This window comes from Ranitomeya imitator, chromosome 5 (assembly GCF_032444005.1).
Source record: "Ranitomeya imitator isolate aRanImi1 chromosome 5, aRanImi1.pri, whole genome shotgun sequence".
In the NCBI taxonomy this organism is placed as follows: Eukaryota; Metazoa; Chordata; class Amphibia; order Anura; family Dendrobatidae; genus Ranitomeya; species Ranitomeya imitator.
In genome coordinates this window covers 254,864,481-254,884,965 of record NC_091286.1, presented here as the reverse complement: position 1 = coordinate 254,884,965, position 20,485 = coordinate 254,864,481, and positions in this window count along the sequence as shown.

The following is a 20,485-nucleotide window of genomic DNA, read 5'->3' as shown; positions in this document are numbered from 1 at the left end:
ACTATGCAGCAGGGCTGGCCTTCCTTTCAATGTTTTTTAAAAAAAGGAGTATAGCGCACAAAATGCATATTGTGAAGTGGATTTTCATGCGCCCATCGAGTATGTGGGTTCCAAGGCCTAATGGGGTGCATACGACTGACTATGCAGCAGTGCTGGCCTTGCTGCCAATGTGTAAAACAAAGGAGTACCAGAGTACAAAATGCATATTGTGAAGAGGATTTGAATGCGCCTATCCAGCATGTGGGTTCCAGGGCCTAATGGGGTGCTTATGACTGACTATGCAGTAGGGCTCGTCTTCCTGCCAATGTATAAAACAAAGGAGTATGGATCACTAAATGCGTATTGTGAAGTGGATTTTCATGGGCCCATCCAGTATGTGGATTCCAAGGCATAAGGGGGGGCATATGAATTGGTAGCAGGCAGGCCTTGCATTCAATGCAACATTTTTTCATGAGGCCCTCCTAGATATCTTATGACAGGGGTATTGTGGTGCGTCGTAATTCTTGGCAGCCCATCCCCCCACAGCATAGGCTACAACAGCTTAGGAGACCCACTGTTTCATAATGGCCTTTTAAGAAGATTAATGCCACCTAATACACCAGTAAAAATAGGCCCTGTGACTTTAAGAGTCCCACCTTCATAAATGAAACAAGATGGGTCTGCTTATGTGTCACACACCACATGGCCAGCTAGGATTGTTAAATGTTACAATGACATTTCCCAGTGAATGCATTTGTAGTGGTTGAAAGTAGGGTTGAGTGAAATGGATCGGTCATTTTCATAAGTCGCCGACTTTTGGCAAAGTCGGGTTTCATGAAACCCAACCCGAACCCTGTGTGGGGTCGGCCCCGCGGTACGTGACTTTCGCGCCAAAGTCGCGTTTCAATGATGCGAAAAGCGCCATTTCTCAGCCAATGAAGGTGGACGCAGAGTGTGGGCAGCGTGATGACATAGGTCTCAGTCCCCACCATCTTAGAGAAGGGCATTACAGTGATTGGCTTGCTTTCTGCCGCGTCACAGGGGCTATAAAGGGGCATGCACGCCGACCGCCATCTTACTGCTGCCGATCTGAGTATAGGGAGAGGTTGCTGCCGCTTCGTCAGAAGCAGGGATAGCGTTAGGCAGGGCACATTAACCCCCAAACCGCTTGTGCTGTAGCGATTTCCACTGTCCAACACCACCTTTTGTTTGCAGGGACAGTGGAGGCTAGATTTTTTTTCCTCAGCGCTGTAGCTCATTGGGCTGCCCTAGAAGGCTCCCTGATAGCTGCATTGCTGTTTGTACGCCGCTGTGCAAACCAACTGCTTTTTTCAAAGCACAAATCCTGTTGCTCCTTCCTTTCTGCACAGCTATCTTGTTTGTTTTTCCACACTTTTGACTTTTTTGTGCAGCAGTCCACTCCTTGTTATTGCTGCCTGCCATACTTTGCTGAGATTACTGCAGGGAGATAGTAATTGTAGGACAATCCCTTTTTTTTTTTTTGTTATATCTCTTCAAGCCATTTTCTGCCACAGAAAATATACTCTAATACAGTGGCCCAGATTTATTCACTAGTCTCCCTGAAGGAAAAAAAAAGGGTGCTGATTAAAATTGGCAAATCTGCATCAGTGGCAGTCCTGTGTGTGGCATCTGTCTCATTTTCTGGCACAGAAAGCATACAGTCTAACAGTGGGCCTGATTTCTTGCCAATTTTCCCATAAATAAATAAAAAATAGTGGGAGATTAAGATTGGCAATTCTGCCTCAGTGCCAGTGCTGTGTGTGGCATGTCTTTAATTTTGTGCCACAGAAAACCTAGTGTGTAATACTGGGCCAGATTTTTTTTAAATTCTCCCGGAAAAAAAAAATAGTGGGAGATTAAGATTGGCCATTCTGCCTCTGTGCAAGTCCTGTGTGTGACATCTGTCTCTCATTTTGTGCCACAGAAAACCTAGTGTGTAACACTGGGCCTGATTTCTTGACAATTCTCCCACAATAAAGTTACAAAAAAAGTGGGAGATTAAGATTGCCATTTCTGCCTCAGTGCCAGTCCTGTGTATGGCATCTGTCTCTCATTTTGTGCCACAGAAAACATACAGTCTAACAGTGGGCCTGATTTCTTGCCAATTCTCCCATAAATAAAAAAAAAATAGTGGGATATTAAGATTGGCAATTCTGCCTCAGTGCCAGTCGTGTGTGTGGCATCTGTCTTTAATTTTGTGCCACAGAAAACCTAGTGTGTAATACTGGGCCAGATTTTTTTTAAATTCTCCCAGAAAAAAAAATAGTGGGAGAATAAAATTGGCAATTCTGCCTCAGTGCCAGTCGTGTGTGTGGCATCTGTCTTTAATTTTGTGCCACAGAAAACCTAGTGTGTAATACTGGGCCAGATTTTTTTAAAATTCTCCCAGGAAAAAAAAAAGTGGGAGATTAAGATTGGCATTTCTGCCTCAGTGCCAGTCCTGTGTGTGCCATCAGTCTCTCATTTTGTGCCACATTAAACCTAGTGTGTAACACTGGGCCAGATTTTTTGACAATTGTCCCAGAAAAAAAAAATTGTGGGAGATTAGGATTGACAATTCTGCCTCAGTGCCAGTCGTGTGTGTGGCATCTGTCTTTAATTTTGTGCCACAGAAAACCTAGGGTGTAATACTGGGCCTGATTTTTTTATAATTCTCCCTGGAAAAAAAATAGTGGGAGATTAGGATTGGCAATTCTGCCTCAGTGCCAGTCCTGTGTGTGGCATCTGTCTCTCATTTTGTGCCACAGAAAACATACAGTCTAACAGTGGGCCTGATTTCTTGCCAATTCTCCAATAAATAAAAAAGTGGGAGATTAAGATTGGCAATTCTGCCTCAGTGCCAGTCGTGTGTGGCATCTGTCTTTCATTTTATGCCACAGAACATATACTGTATATGAGTGGGCCACATTTCTTCAATATTCTCCCAGAAAAAATAAAAAGGGGGAGATTTCTATTGGTAGTGCCTGCATCTGCGTCAGTCCTGTTAGTGGCATATCTGTCTGCCACTGAAGCTGTGTACTGTTATACATTGGGCCTGATTTTCCCTGCTGTCTCACCCATCTATAAAGGGATATATAAATCCAACAGAAGTTTGAGTTCACCTTGTAACTGGTTTTACAGTAACAAATACCGTTAGTTTGGTTATGTTTTTCAAACAATGAGGAAGTCTGGTGGAAGAGGTCGTGGCCGTGGGCGGTCATTGCCAGCTGGTAATGATGGTAGTGGTGGTGGAGCATCAGGTGGTCGTGGGAAAAGCAATATAGCACCTAAGTCTCGAGTTGTTGAGCCAGGTTCGTCGTCTGGCTACACAAGGCCTCGAACGCTCCCTTTTCTGGGAGTAGAAAAACCGCTTTTAAAGCCGGAGCAGCAAGAACCAGTTTTGGCTTTCCTTGCTGACTCAGCCTCTAGCTCTTTCGCCTCCTCTTCTGAAACTGCTAAATGTAAAAGCAGCGCGTCGTTAGTGGATGTTCACGGTCAGGGACAAGTCGCTTCCTTGTCTTCTTCACCAAGAATAACAGAGAAGGATGCGTCAGGCGACACAACGGGTTACTCCATGGAGCTCTTTACACATACCATTCCTGGGTTAGAAAGTGAAATAGTTAACAGGCCATGCCCATTACAAGTTGAATCGGACATGGAGTGCACAGATGCACAGCCACAGCCAGATTACTATGCTGTTCCTTTGACTCAGATCAGAACATTGCCCTCGCAGTGTACTGATCCAGAATCAGACCCTGATGAGACTATGGTGCCCCGTCACGAACGCTATACCACCGGCTTACATGGTGACACAGATGAAGTTGAACACGAGATAGAAGAGGATGTCATAGATGACCCAGTTGTTGACCCTGATTGGCAGCCATTGGGGGAACACTGTGCAGGCGGCAGTAGCTCTGAAGCGGAGGAGGAGGAGCCGCAGCAGGCATCAACATCGCAACAGGTTCCATCTGCCAGGCCCGTATCTGGCCAAAAATGCGTGGCAAAACCAAAACCAGTTGTAGGACAGCGTGGCCATCCGGTTAAAGAAGCTCAGTCTACAATGCCTGAAAAGGTATCCGATAGTAGAAAGAGTGCAGTCTGGCATTTTTTTAAAAAACATCCAAATGATCAGCACAAAGTCATCTGTCAAAAATGTTCAACTACCTTAAGCAGAGGTCAGAATCTTAAAAGTCTAAATACAAGTTGCATGCGTAGACATTTAACCACCATGCATTTACAAGCCTGGACTAACTACCAAACGTCCCTTAAGGTTGTAGCACCCTCGGCCAATGAAGCTAGTCAGCAACGCTACATCCCTTCCCTCACTGTAAGCCCACCATTTCTCGCACCACCTGCAGTGAATGTGCAGGTTTCGTCGCCAGGCCAAAGCAGTCAGGGAATCACCAGGTTCGTGGTAGGAAACACTGCATGTAGGGCACCAGCAAGAATACCATCTCCAACCCTCTCTCAGTCTGCCATGTCCACCAGCCCGCCCGCTAGTTCCATGATCTGCAGCTCTCCAGTCCAGCTCACCCTACATGAGACTCTCATTAGGAAAAGTGAACACACTCACAGAAATAACATGGATCCCACATAAAACATCCACAAATTTGAATAGATGTCCGGTTCTATCCATGTAAATACTTGGGGACAATAACGTATACTCCCAATACTTGAAACAACACAGAAAAAAATGGAGTTCCATACGAAAATAATAAATATAAATATATTTTATTAAAGTTACATAGAAAAAAAATATATAAACAAAAATACCAAAGGGAAGCAAGGAGACCCTAGTAAAAAACATCCTGATCCCAGGCACAGACATAAATATAATTACCATGGTGTTAGTAGAAAAAGCACCTATATAATATGTAAAATGAGATATGGGGTATTTCTATATACATCTCTGGCTAACAATAGCATACAATACAAAACACCCTATCACAATAGGCAGTAATTGTTTCTATGTGGACAAGTGTCACCATAAATAAGAGAAACAAAAACCATTCAAGACACATATAGGAAGCACACTGTCTTACCCATGGTATAAGTGATCAGCGCCTGGGACCCTGGAGCGACCCCCCTAACGCGCGTTTCGCGTAGCTTTTTCAAAGAGGGAATCCCTAATGTTGTCTCATTAGGAAAAGGAAGTACTCATCCTTGCATCCGCGTACACAGGGTTTGAACGCCCACATTGCTAGACTAATCTCGTTAGAGATGATGCCCTACCGGTTAGTTGAAAGTGAAGCTTTCAAAGCCCTGATGGACTACGCTGTACCACGCTACGAGCTACCCAGTCGACACTTCTTTTCGAGAAAAGCCATCCCAGCCCTCCACCAGCATGTAAAAGACCGCATCGTCCATGCACTCAGGCAATCTGTGAGTACAAAGGTGCACCTGACAACAGATGCATGGACCAGTAGGCGTAGCCAGGGACGTTACGTGTCCATCACGGCACACTGGGTTAATGTGGTGCATGCAGGGTCCACAGGGGACAGCAATATTGGGACAGTTCTGCCTAGCCCACGGTCTAGGAAACAGTTGGCTGTAGGCATTCGCCCCCCTCCTCCTCATCCTCCTGCAGAAGCGAGAGCTCGTCCACAGACCGCAGTCGCACGAGCACTCCATCCGCAGCTGCCACTGTTGCACACAAGGTGTCCCATTATAGGACAGCTAGTGGCAAGCGTCAGCAGGCTGTATTGGCAATGAAGTGTTTGGCCGACAACAGACACACCGCAGAAGTTCTGTCCGAGTTCTTGCAGCAAGAAACTCAGTCATGGCTGGGCACTGTACATCTTGAGGCAGGCAAGGTAGTGAGTGATAACGGAAGGAATTTTATGGCTGCCATAGCCCTTTCACAACTGAAACACATTCCTTGCCTGGCTCACACCTTAAACCTGGTGGTGCAGTGCTTCCTGAAAAGTTATCCAGGGTTACCCGACCTGCTCCTCAAAGTGCGCAGACTTTGCTCGCATATCCGCCGTTCGCCCATACACTCCAGCCGTATGCAGAACCATCAGCAGTCTTTGAACCTTCCCCAGCATCGCCTAATCATCGACGTTGCAACAAGGTGGAACTCCACACTGCACATGCTTCAGAGACTGTGCGAACAGAAGCGTGCTGTTATGTATTTGTGGGAGGATACACATACACGGGCAGGCAGTTGGATGGCAGACATGGAGTTGTCAGGCTTGCAGTGGTCGAAGCTACAAGACCTGTGTCAAGTCCTTCAGTGTTTTGAGGAATGCACACGGCTGGTTAGTGCAGACAACGCCATAATAAGCATGAGCATCCCCCTAACGCGTCTGCTGATGCAAAGTTTGACGCACATAAAGGAGCAGGCGTCTGCAGCCGAGGAAGAGGGAAGCCTTGATGACAGTCAGCCATTGTCTGGTCAGGGCAGTCTACAGGACGAGGTAGCGGGCGAAGAGGAGGAGGACGGGGAGGATGATGGGGATGAGTATTTTTTGAATGAGGAAGCTTCTCCGGGGCCAATAGAAACTGGTGGCTTTGCAAGGCCGGGTTCAGGTTTTTTGAGGGAGACAAGTGACATAGATTTGCCTGAAACTGCCCCTCAACCCAGCACAACCGCAGATTTGACAACTGGAACTTTGGCCCACATGGCGGATTATACCTTACGTATCCTCAAAAGGGACCCACGCATTATTAAAATGATGACCGATGATGACGATTACTGGTTGCTGGCCTGCCTCCTCGATCCTCGCTATAAAGGCAAATTGCAAAATATCATGCCACATGAGAACCTCAAACAAATATTAGCAACCAAACAAGCAACTCTTGTAGACCGTTTGATTCAGGCATTCCCAGCACACAGCGTCGGTGATGGTACTCACATGAGCTGCAGGGGGCAACAGGGCAGAGGTGTTAGAGGTGCACAAATCAGAAGTGGCGTTGGACAGAGGGGTTTTCTGACCAGGTTGTGGAGTGATTTCGCAATGACCGCAGACAGGACAGGTACGGCAGCATCAATTCAAAGTGACAGGAGACAACATTTGTCCAGTATGGTTACTAACTATTTTTCATCCCTTATCGATGTTCTCCCTCAACCGTCATTCCCATTTGATTACTGGGCATCCAAAATAGACACCTGGCCTGAATTGGCAGAATATGCATTGCAGGAGCTTGCTTGCCCAGCAGCTATTGTGCTATCAGAAAGAGTATTCAGTGCTGCTGGTTCAATATTGACTGAAAAAAAGACTCGTCTGGCTACCCAAAATGTTGATGATCTAACCTTCATTAAAATGAACCACTCATGGATTTCTAATTATTTTGCCCCACCTTTCCCGGCTGACACCGGGAAAGTCTTACTGACTGTTCCAATCTCTTAATTTGCAGCAGCTGTTTGTCCAGCATACAACATGTTTACACCTCCCTAAATGGGCTAACTCCCCCCACGGGGCCGTGGTCTCGCCACTTAGCGCAAGCACCCGTGAGAGTGCCGTTTGTCTGAAGAGGTGCGTGTGCCCGCTTTTGGCCGACGGCACTGCCACTGGGTCCCTCATAGTACAATAAAGTGTCTCTGGCGGTGGTGGCGCGCACCCAACGTCAGACACACCGTTGTAACATGAGGGGCCCTGGGCCTGTACCGCCGGCCACAAGAGAGTTCCCCCCCCAGCTCAAACACTGTTCTACCACTTGCAAAATTATCTCTCACAGCTCCACCAATGTTTAGTCTATGCGCTGACATCCTTCAATGCCTGGCACTAACAATACCAATTTGTTGACATGTATGATGCTAGTTAAAGTAGTCAGGGTCAGTGTCCTATATTGACACCAGTAAATACTTGGTGCCAAATTACTATGTCTGAAATTCAGCAGAGGAGCCCACCCCTGTACCTAAGTATGCCACCCTTTTTTTTTGGTTTTTGTTGTTTTGCGAGACATTAACATCTATTTTTTTTTTTGGGAGTACTAACTGTGTCAGACACTCCTTCCAATCGTCCTCCGCTGACCACACCAATGCTGCCTGTGTACCCCTGCCACATAATCGAAGGTGCTCTGAGCCTATTTTTTTTAATTTTAGGCCTACTAAGTGTGTCTGCGGTCCCTCCTTCAATTGTCCCCCGCTGACCACACCAATGCTGCCTGTGTACCCCTGCAAGATAATTCAAACTGCTTTGAGCCTATTTTTTTAAATTTTAGGCCTACTAAGTGTTTCTGCAGTTCCTCCTTCCAATTGCCCTCCACTTCCCTCTTTGAAAAAGCTACGCGAAACGCGCGTTAGGGGGGTCGCTCCAGGGTCCCAGGCGCTGATCACTTATACCATGGGTAAGACAGTGTGCTTCCTATATGTGTCTTGAATGGTTTTTGTTTCTCTTATTTATGATGACACTTGTCCACATAGAAACAATTACTGCCTATTGTGATAGGGTGTTTTGTATTGTATGCTATTGTTAGCCAGAGATGTATATAGAAATACCCCATATCTCATTTTACATATTATATAGGTGCTTTTTCTACTAACACCATGGTAATTATATTTATGTCTGTGCCTGGGATCAGGATGTTTTTTACTAGGGTCTCCTTGCTTCCCTTTGGTATTTTTGTTTTTATATTTTTTTTCTATGTAACTTTAATAAAATATATTTATATTTATTATTTTCGTATGGAACTCCATTTTTTTCTGTGTTGTCTCATTAGGAAAAGGAAGTACTCATCCTTGCATCCGCGTACACAGGGTTTGAACGCCCACATTGCTAGACTAATCTCGTTAGAGATGATGCCCTACCGGTTAGTTGAAAGTGAAGCTTTCAAAGCCCTGATGGACTACGCTGTACCACGCTACGAGCTACCCAGTCGACACTTCTTTTCGAGAAAAGCCATCCCAGCCCTCCACCAGCATGTAAAAGACCGCATCGTCCATGCACTCAGGCAATCTGTGAGTACAAAGGTGCACCTGACAACAGATGCATGGACCAGTAGGCGTAGCCAGGGACGTTACGTGTCCATCACGGCACACTGGGTTAATGTGGTGGATGCAGGGTCCACAGGGGACAGCAATATTGGGACAGTTCTGCCTAGCCCACGGTCTAGGAAACAGTTGGCTGTAGGCATTCGCCCCCCTCCTCCTCGTCCTCCTGCAGAAGCGAGAGCTCGTCCACAGACCGCAGTCGCACGAGCACTCCATCCGCAGCTGCCACTGTTGCACACAAGGTGTCCCATTATAGGACAGCTAGTGGCAAGCGTCAGCAGGCTGTATTGGCAATGAAGTGTTTGGCCGACAACAGACACACCGCAGAAGTTCTGTCCGAGTTCTTGCAGCAAGAAACTCAGTCATGGCTGGGCACTGTACATCTTGAGGCAGGCAAGGTAGTGAGTGATAACGGAAGGAATTTTATGGCTGCCATAGCCCTTTCACAACTGAAACACATTCCTTGCCTGGCTCACACCTTAAACCTGGTGGTGCAGTGCTTCCTGAAAAGTTATCCAGGGTTACCCGACCTGCTCCTCAAAGTGCGCAGACTTTGCTCGCATATCCGCCGTTCGCCCGTACACTCCAGCCGTATGCAGAACCATCAGCAGTCTTTGAACCTTCCCCAGCATCGCCTAATCATCGACGTTGCAACAAGGTGGAACTCCACACTGCACATGCTTCAGAGACTGTGCGAACAGAAGCGTGCTGTTATGTATTTGTGGGAGGATACACATACACGGGCAGGCAGTTGGATGGCAGACATGGAGTTGTCAGGCTTGCAGTGGTCGAAGCTACAAGACCTGTGTCAAGTCCTTCAGTGTTTTGAGGAATGCACATGGCTGGTTAGTGCAGACAACGCCATAATAAGCATGAGCATCCCCCTAACGCGTCTGCTGATGCAAAGTTTGACGCACATAAAGGAGCAGGCGTCTGCAGCCGAGGAAGAGGGAAGCCTTGATGACAGTCAGCCATTGTCTGGTCAGGGCAGTCTACAGGACGAGGTAGCGGGCGAAGAGGAGGAGGACGGGGAGGATGATGGGGATGAGTATTTTTTGAATGAGGAAGCTTCTCCGGGGCCAATAGAAACTGGTGGCGTTGCAAGGCCGGGTTCAGGTTTTTTGGGGGAGACAAGTGACATAGATTTGCCTGAAACTGCCCCTCAACCCAGCACAACCGCAGATTTGACAACTGGAACTTTGGCCCACATGGCGGATTATACCTTACGTATCCTCAAAAGGGACCCACGCATTATTAAAATGATGACCGATGATGACGATTACTGGTTGCTGGCCTGCCTCCTCGATCCTCGCTATAAAGGCAAATTGCAAAATATCATGCCACATGAGAACCTCGAACAAATATTAGCAACCAAACAAGCAACTCTTGTAGACCGTTTGATTCAGGCATTCCCAGCACACAGCGTCGGTGATGGTACTCACACGAGCTGCAGGGGGCAACAGGGCAGAGGTGTTAGAGGTGCACAAATCAGAAGTGGCGTTGGACAGAGGGGTTTTCTGACCAGGTTGTGGAGTGATTTCGCAATGACCGCAGACAGGACAGGTACGGCAGCATCAATTCAAAGTGACAGGAGACAACATTTGTCCAGTATGGTTACTAACTATTTTTCATCCCTTATCGATGTTCTCCCTCAACCGTCATTCCCATTTGATTACTGGGCATCCAAAATAGACACCTGGCCTGAATTGGCAGAATATGCATTGCAGGAGCTTGCTTGCCCAGCAGCTATTGTGCTATCAGAAAGAGTATTCAGTGCTGCTGGTTCAATATTGACTGAAAAAAAGACTCGTCTGGCTACCCAAAATGTTGATGATCTAACCTTCATTAAAATGAACCACTCATGGATTTCTAATTATTTTGCCCCACCTTTCCCGGCTGACACCGGGAAAGTCTTACTGACTGTTCCAATCTCTTAATTTGCAGCAGCTGTTTGTCCAGCATACGACATGTTTACACCTCCCTAAATGGGCTAACTCCCCCCACGGGGCCGTGGTCTCGCCACTTAGCGCAAGCACCCGTGAGAGTGCCGTTTGTCTGAAGAGGTGGGTGTGCCCGCTTTTGGCCGACGGCACTGCCACTGGGTCCCTCATAGTACAATAAAGTGTCTCTGGCGGTGGTGGCGCGCACCCAACGTCAGACACACCGTTGTAACATGAGGGGCCCTGGGCCTGTACCGCCGGCCACAAGAGAGTTCCCCCCCCCAGCTCAAACACTGTTTTACCACTTGCAAAATTATCTCTCACAGCTCCACCAATGTTTAGTCTATGTGCTGACATCCTTCAATGCCTGGCACTAACAATACCAATTTGTTGACATGTATGATGCTAGTTAAAGTAGTCAGGGTCAGTGTCCTATATTGACACCAATAAATACTTGGTGCCAAATTACTATGTCTGAAATTCAGCAGAGGAGCCCACCCCTGTACCTAAGTATGCCACCCTTTTTTTTTTGGTTTTTGTTGTTTTGCGAGACATTAACATCTATTTTTTTTTTTGGGAGTACTAACTGTGTCAGACACTCCTTCCAATCGTCCTCCGCTGACCACACCAATGCTGCCTGTGTACCCCTGCCACATAATCGAAGGTGCTCTGAGCCTATTTTTTTTAATTTTAGGCCTACTAAGTGTGTCTGCGGTCCCTCCTTCAATTGTCCCCCGCTGACCACACCAATGCTGCCTGTGTACCCCTGCAAGATAATTCAAACTGCTTTGAGCCTATTTTTTTAAATTTTAGGCCTACTAAGTGTTTCTGCAGTTCCTCCTTCCAAATGCCCTCCACTGAGCACACCAATGCAGACCGTGTACCCATGTAACATTTTTTAAACCTGCGTCGAGCCAACTTTGTGGTGTAAGGCTTACTAACAGTGTCTGGCAGCGCCACCCAATACAGCTGCCCTCTTTTAAAAAAATTACGTGCAATTATCAGGTTTTCAGCCTATCGGAATTTTACAACTGCAGTGGGGCTACTAGTTTGGTTGGGGCCTACTAACAGTGTCTGCCGCTCCAAGTTGTTCTCCTGGTTGCCTTTCCTGAGCTTCTATCTTCAGGCTCTTGTTAAATAGTTGTTAAATGGAACAACTGCATTTGGCCTACTAGTTGGGTTGGGGCCTACTAACGGTGTCTGCCGCTCCTTGCTGTTCTCCTGGTTTCCTGTCCTGAACTTCCATTTTCAGGCTCTCGTTAAGTAGTTGTTAATATTACACTGCATTTGGCCTACTAGTTGGGTTGGGGCCTGCTAACGGTGTATGCCGCTCCGTGCTGTTCTCCTGGTTTCCTGTCCTGAAATTCAATTTTCAGGCTCTCGTTAAGTAGTTGTTGAAACAACACTGCATTAGGCCTACAAGTGGGGTCTTGGTTGTAGAGACGGTGTCTGCCGCTCCAAGGTGTTCTCCAGGTTGCCTCTCCCTAGCTACTATCTTCAAGCTCTCGTTAAGTAGTTGTTGAAACAACACTGCATTAGGCCTACAAGTTTAGTGCTCGCCCATCAGTACATAAGACACAAAGTGATGAAGGGTGTTAAACTGGGCAGAGTGTGTGACTGGACAGAGCAACATAGTACACTGTTATGATCTGGTGGTTTAGGAGCAACATGGGACGAGCTCTGAAGGAAGTGGTACCTCTACTGACCGCAGTCCCTAAGCTCAACACAACACTAGAAGTAGCCGTGGGATGCTCCTGACACTCCCTAGGCACCTCGTCACAGTCTGAGAACTAACTACCCCTAAAGATAGAAACAGGAAAACTATCTTGCCTCAGAGAAAATCCCCAAAGGATAGATAGCCCCCCACAAGTAATGACTGTGAGTGGAGAGGGAAAAGACATACACAGAATGAAACCAGGATGAGCACAGGAGGCCAGTCTAGCTAGACAGATAGGACAGGATGGAATACTGTGCGGTCAGTATAAAACACTACAAAAAATCCACACAGAGTTTACAAAAATCTCCACACCTGACTAAAGATGTGGAGGGTAAATCTGCTTCCCAGAGCTTCCAGCTACACAGAATTAATTCATACTGACAAGCTGGACAAACATAGAAAGCACAGAACGGATAAGTCCACAACCTGTGGACAGAAAAGAGCAAGCAAGGACTTAGCTTTGCTGAACTGGTCAGGATAACAGGGAAATCCAAAGAGATGTGAATCCAACCAGGAACCATTGACAAGTGGCACCAGCTGAAGGAAAGAGCCAGGCTAAATAGCCGAGCAGAATAGACAATCAGTGGAAGCAGCTGCTGACTGCTAAATCCAAGGAGCAGCCATTCCACTTAAAACCACCGGAGGGAGCCCAAGAGCAGAACTCACAAAAGTGCCACTTACAACCACCGGAGGGAGCCCAAGAGCGGAATTCACAACAGTACACACACTCATACTTACACAGGGCCACATGAGCAATCCACAACAATTAATCACGGAAAGGAAGGAGCAAGCCAGGCAAGGAGTCCAGGACAGGAAAAAAAAACACAGTCTAGAAGGAACAGAAAGCAAAACATAATTACAGAGTACAAAATGCAGTGAGAGACAGACAAACATTTTCAAAGCTTCTATACTTACATCCAGAGTCTTGTCCAGAGTCTTGTGCTTGCCTCCAGAGTCTTGAGAGTAATGGACTACCTGTCTCCAGACCCCCTTTTATACATCAGAGATATTGCAAGTGGTTACATCATTTCCTGGACATGATTAGTGTGAAGTACGCATGAGTATCAAAGGCATGCGTACGCATGTCCTTGCGCACCAATGCATTCCCATAGACCGTAATGCGTTGTTTTGACGCACTCATCTGCATGTGTACGTCTGCACTAAATTGATGCCTCAAAAAATGCAACATGTTTCAATTGCCGCACACTGCAAATCTACGCCTGTGTGCGCAACTGCAACACCCACTAGGGCCGTGGGGCACTCTGAACCGGGTCGCACGACTCTTAAAGGGGTGGTCACGGCAGCGGTGACCCAGTCCATGGCCTGGGTATGCAATAAATGGATGAGGGAATATTTGTAGGGGTTTGATCATGATGCCTTCTGTGGTATTCGGCTATAAATGGCCGATGCTGCTTAGGGAGTCCACTGGGGCCAATGGTGATGTAGCTGGGATGGTACTGCTCCCCACAGGTGGAGCGGGGTCCCAGGGCTACAGGTACAGTCTATGAGGGGTTGTGGATGCTAGGGTGCAGGAATGATTGGAGGACACAGGAACTGTAGTTACTTTACATTTAATTGTAGGTGTAGTCCGGAGCACAAGTATAGGTGGTATTGGAGATCCTGGCAGCCTGGAAGCAGTTCAGAATCCCCCTAGCCAGGTGGGGTTGGAAGCCTTCCTAATGCGCTGTTCATTAGGTTCTTGATGCCTTAATCTCTCTTTAAGTCCCTCTCTCAGTCTGTCCTTTTAGTGGAACACTACCCACATGGCAGGCAGCTCGAGCCCTTTCCTGATGTCACTCTGGAGCGCCCCCAGACGCAGGGCCGCGAGTTACTCGGTACCGGTCCTCTCTGTCTCAGTTCTTGGGCTGTCACGGTGGCTGGACCCGGTCCGTGACCCTGCTAAGGGGCGCCCAATAAAAGGGGTGATGAAAGTCGGCTAAGGTTTCGTGACGCCACCTGTGGTGTTCAGTCAGGTCGACCGACGCTGCTTGGGGTCCACTGGGGTGATGTGATGGCAGCTAGATGGTATACCTTCCCACAGGTGAAGTATATCCCCAGGGCTTCCCAGTAATGTAGGTGGCGATGGCGTGAGGTGCAGTCAATAACGAGGACACAGGGTTGCAGTCTCTTTACCTTTTACTGTAGACTTCGGGATCCACAATCCAGAGCACTGTCAACAGGGCTGTCTGAGACCGGCCGGTCCGAAGGCACATCCAGAGTTCCCTTTGCAGGTGGAAATCAGTGCCTACCACTAGCGCCTGTGTGTTGTATTTCTTCCCTGCTGAGCATTCGGAATAGTCCTCACACTTTCTGTTCTCGTTCTTTCTCTTTCCCTCTCTCTCCATCCCCCAAGTTTATCTGGATAGGACGCACCCATTTGACAGGAAGGCTCGGAGCTATTCTGGGACCCTAGAGACGCCCCTCTCCACGCTTGCCCCCTATGTCTGCTTAGGTGATGTATGGTAGACAGCTGTTATGGACCTGGTGGTTAGGAGCACCCAGAACGACCTGATGGTTAAACTATCACAGGACAAGCTCTGGGAAGTGGGAGCTCTGCTGACCGCAACCCCTAATCCTATCACACACACTAGAAATAGCCGTGGAGCGTACCTAACTCTGCCTAGATGCCTCTTCACAGCCTAAGAGCTAACTAGCCCTAGAGATAGAAAATAAAGCCTACCTTGCCTCAGAGAAATTCCCCAAAGGAAAAGGCAGCCCCCCACATATATTGACTGTGAGTTAAGATGAAAGTCACAAACACAGAAATGAAACAGGTTTCAGCAAAGGAGGCCAGACTTACTAAACAGACTGAGGATAGGAAAGGTATCTTTGTGGTCAGCACAAAAACTACAAAAAGACCACGCAGAGTGTGCAAAAAGACCCCCGCACCGACTCACGGTGCGGAGGTGCCACTCTGCATCCCAGAGCTTCCAGCTAGCAAGGCAAAATCATGAAAGCAAGCTGGACAAGAAAACAATGAACAAATAATTAACTAGCAGGGACTTAGCATCTGCTGGAGTAGACAGGACACCAGAAAGATCCAAGAACGAACTGAACCAGTACAAGAACATTGACAGCTGGCATGGAGTAACGATCTGAGTGGAGTTAAATAGAGCAGCCAGCCAAATAATAAACTAAGTCTCCTGTGGAAGGAACCTCAGAACCAGCAGCTCCACTCACAGCCACCAGAGGGAGTCCATGGACAGAACTCGCCGAAGTACCATTCATGACCACAGGAGGGAGTTTGATAACAGAATTCACAACAGACAGCCAACCTATAATTAACTGTCCTGCGGTATTTGAAGTAAGGCATAGAGTCAGTTACTTCCTCGGTGTTCCGGTCACCAGCTACGCGCCTCAGTAGGAAGTTGCCAATCTTGAGGCACGACTCCTACTGGCTCTCCTTTGTGCTTGATCTCGTTTCTCACTTTCCACAATATCCTTCTCTTCGCATCCTTTCTTAGGATATCGCCGCAAGGTAGTGCAGGCGCAGTTCCGTTGCTTTCTATTCGTTCTGCTAGGCCCCTGTCAGGAACCCACCACTGACAGGTCCTCCCTGGAGCTCTCCCAGGCTGCGTTCTGTTCTAACTTCCTATCCAACCCCTAGTTTTACCAGTGTGAGGAGTGGCCTAATACATAGTGCCTTTTGCTCCCCCTAGTGGCCGGAGTGTGAAGTGTAATGTGTGCTGTGATACCTGGTCAGGTGAACTCCTTTAGTGCAATCAGACATAACATCACTCCCCTTAGCGGCAGAGCGACATTACTGCAACGACCAGGACTCTGGGGTGCTGCACTCTCCCCCGGTTAAATCCAGTACTCCCGGACTGGGAAAAGAAGAACAACAATAGTTATTAGAAAAGAACATACAAAATTTTGGAATGCTTTAAACAAGTAAATATAACAAAGCTTCCCTTTATGGGAGGTGAGGTCTCTTGAACGTTACAAACAGAAACATGTTTAAATATTTTAAATAACATTCTATTCTACTGACTATAAATAATTCCTATTACCCAGCCGGGTATTCTACTAAGTGCAAATCTTTGAACAATAATTTAACTTTTCCTTTAAGGGCGTATAAGCTGAACCCACTAAAGGCTTACTACAAAACACTATGGTACAAAGCTAACTTTCTCTTTTACTTCTTCGACTTCACACATGCAGAACTGCCTAGCTACTCGTCTGGGTCTACTGCATCCCTTCTTCTAGGTCCACGGCAAACCATCTCTCTATGGTTCTCAGACTCACTAACCCCTTCGGGTTCACTTTCTAGCTCTCTAGCTACATGGCATGTACTATACAAACATTTTCACTATCTTACTACTTAAGGCATCATTATCAAAAAGCATCAAATAACATTCCCTTTAAGAGGGGAAAATCAGTCTTCTCTGAGGTAGCGCAACAATCATCAAGTCACTAAGGAACTGCAAGACTCAAGAAACTTCCACGTCTTCATCTGGAATCGTGTCTTCGCAAAGTCTTCTTTCCTTGTAAAACCAGTAGGAAGCACCTTTAAGAAGGTGCAAACTATTTACAAAACCATTTTGGGAATCATTCACTGTCCATGATTCGGCAGTCTTTTGAAACACTGATAACTTTGTGCAAACGAAAAATGTAAAACACTAGGGATCCTGAGTCAACAAAGGGATCCCTTTAAGGGTTAACCGTAGACGGGTTTAAGGCAGCAAAAGCAGGAAACAGTTAACTATTTACATATTCGGGGTTTTGAGGTTTATTTCTGCGATGGTATGTTGCAAGGCATCAGTTGGTAGCGAACACTTCCTGGCCTGGGAAGATCTGCGTTCGACTCCTCATCTGATGCGGTATCAATGTCACTAATCGGCTTTTCAGGTATAATCTGGGTTCGAATGTCAATTTTGGTAGGTTCAGTAGCGGCAATAATGCCCACTGTGGTAGTAGTATTAGGGTTTGTCAGTTCAGAGTTAGTCTTAGTCATGGCGGCAGGTGGCGCTGCGGCTGGGCCCACCAACAGGTCCTCCATCACTGGGGCAGGGACAGTGTACTCACCCGCCACCACGATGTCCTGGGGGGTCGGCTGGCTCTGCCGACGGCGGATGCCGAAACGGGGTCGGCAGGGGTTTTGGTCGCGACGCAGGGGGCGGCACCAGCGTTGATTGATCTTTCGCAGGTGCTCCTTGAGATGAGGACTCGGTCTCCACCTGCAGCTGCAGGAGTTGATCGATCAGCTCCTCCATCCCAAGCTGCAGGGAATCAGTATCAGCAGTGAAGGCTCTGTCACGATGCTCCTCCGGGTGACTCGTCATGGCGTCCTCCACGTGGCTGCTGTCCTCCTTATCCTTTTCCCGTCCCCCATTGAGGATCAGGAGGCGGATCTCAGCTGCTGACGGACACGTCCTCAAGGTACAGAAATATTTAGACTGGGCGGCCATTACTTTTCGCGCACCTCAGTCCGTTCACGCCCACAACTCCACGCCCTTCTTCTTTTCCTGCGCTCCTCGTGGCGCGGCAATGGAGGCGGTTTTGGCAGGAATCTTGGCAGCAAATAGCAATACACAGTCTTTGCAATAAATCACAGTTCAAGCACAATTCAATCACAGTTCCAAGGCACACATGACCTGATTCTGCAGGCTTAAGTACATCCTGTTCGTGATGCCATGTTGGAGCGTCCCCAGACGCAGGGCCGCGGGTTACTCGGTACCGGTCCTCTTTGTCTTAGTTCTTGGGCTGTCACAGTGGCTGGACCCGGTCTGTGACCCTGCTAAGGGGCGCCCAATAAAAGGGGTGAAGAAAGTTGGCTAAGGTTTCGTGACGTCACCTGTGGTGTTCGGTCAGGTCGACCGACGCTGCTTGGGGTCCACTGGGGTGATGTGATGGCAGCTAGATGGTATACCTTCCCACAGGTGAAGTATATCCCCAGGGCTTCCCGGTAATGTAGGTGGTGATGGTGTGAGGTGCAGTCAATAACGAGGACACAGGGTTGCAGTCTCTTTACCTTTTACTGTAGACTTCGGGATCCGCAATCCAGAGCACTGTCAACAGGGCTGTCTGAGACCGGTCGGTGGAAATCAGTGCCTACCACTAGCACCTGTGTGTTGTAGTTCTTCCCTGCTGAGCATTCGGGATAGTCCTCACAACTTCTGTTCTCGCTCTTTCTCTTTCTCTCTCTCTCTCCGTCCCCCAAGTTTATCTGGATAGGATGCACCCGTTTGATGAGAAGGCTCGGAGCTATTCTGGGACCCTAGAGACCCCCCTCTCCACGCTTGCCCCCTATGTCTGCTTAGGTGATGTATGGTAGACAGCCAACCTACAATTAACTGTCCTGCGGTATTTGAAGTAAGGCATAGAGTCAGTTACTTCCTCGGTGTTCCGTCACCGGCTACGCGCCTCAGTAGGAAGTTGCCGATCTCGAGGCACGACTCCTACTGGCTCTCCTTTGTGCTTGATCTCGTTTCTCACTTTCCACAATATCCTTCTCTTCGTGTCCTTTCTTAGGATACCGCCGCAAGGTAGTGCAAGCGCGGTTCCGTTGCTTTCTATTCGTTCTGCTAGGCCCCTGTCAGGAACCCACCACTGACAGGTCCTCCCTGGAGCTCTCTCAGGCTGCGTTCTGTTCTAACTTCCTATCCGACCCCTAGTTTTACCAGTGTGAGGAGTGGCCTAATACATAGTGCCTTTTGCTCCCCCTAGTGGCCGGAGTGTGAAGTGTAATGTGTGCTGTGATACCTGGTCAGGTGAACTCCTTTAGTGCAATCAGGCATAACATCACTCCCCTTAGCGGCAGAACGACATTACTGCAACAACCAGGACTCTGGGGCACTGCAACTCCCTCGTGGTGACTCCGGGCTTTCTAGTTTGCTGCTGTGCCTTCAGACATCAGATGTGGCTAGGAGACCTGCAATCTCCTGTTCTCCGGATTCAGTTGCTGGGCATGCAGTTCCCACACAACCACAGACTTCGGCATCCGGTCTGCTCTCAGTCCTGGAGGGGAGCTCAGTTGCAGCTCCTATCCCCAGCTTTTCCTCACTTGCTTCCTCTTCCTTCACTGTCTCTGACTGACTGACTAACCCCGCCTCCAGTCCAGAACTTATCAGAGAAGTTCCCCTGAAACTGGGTTTAGGGCTCCCCTTTCTGGTCTTGAGTCAGGAAAGTGTTGCATGCTAGTATTACCTGTTAAGGGGATCCCTTCTTGCTTCCAGGCATGGCATCACCCCCTGTGAGGGAGGCATTGCCACAGTGGCAATCCTGGGGTGCCACATATCTGCATGCGAATGCATGCTAATGCATGTCCCTGCGAACACAATGTTAAATATATGTACGCAAGATGCATGTGGATCGGTACGCAGGTATGTGCTACACACACATACGCTTATGTGAACCTGGCCTTACTTTGAGATGTGTGCATAAAAACAGATGGCACATGCATGGTCTGTGTACCGTGTGACTTTTTATTCGCACCTTTTGTTTTGCATTGGCGAGTGCGATCTGATTCTCACTGACAATTGCAGCATTCTGTGAGTTTTTTCTCAGTCCGATCCAAGGTGAGAAAAAACTGGCAGATGAGCACTGACTCATTTAATAACATTAGTCATAGAGCAATGTGATGTTTTCTTGGATTTCACTCACTCATCTGATTTATACACCAGAGTGAGTGAGCCCTTAAAGTAAAGATTCACATTAGTGCTGCTTTAAATACTATAGGAGGGATTTAGACGTTAAAAGGAATCTGTCACCAGGTTTTTGCTACCTCATGTGAGGGCAGAATAATGTAGGAAAAGAGACCCCAATTGCAGCTATGTATTACTTCGTTTACTGGGTGCAGCAGTTGTGACACAATCAGAGAATTTAGCTGTAGCAGAGCTCAGAAAGCTAAACCCACCCACACCATAGCTTCCTACGTGCATTGTCTACTCATAATGGGCTGCTTATAATAGGAGG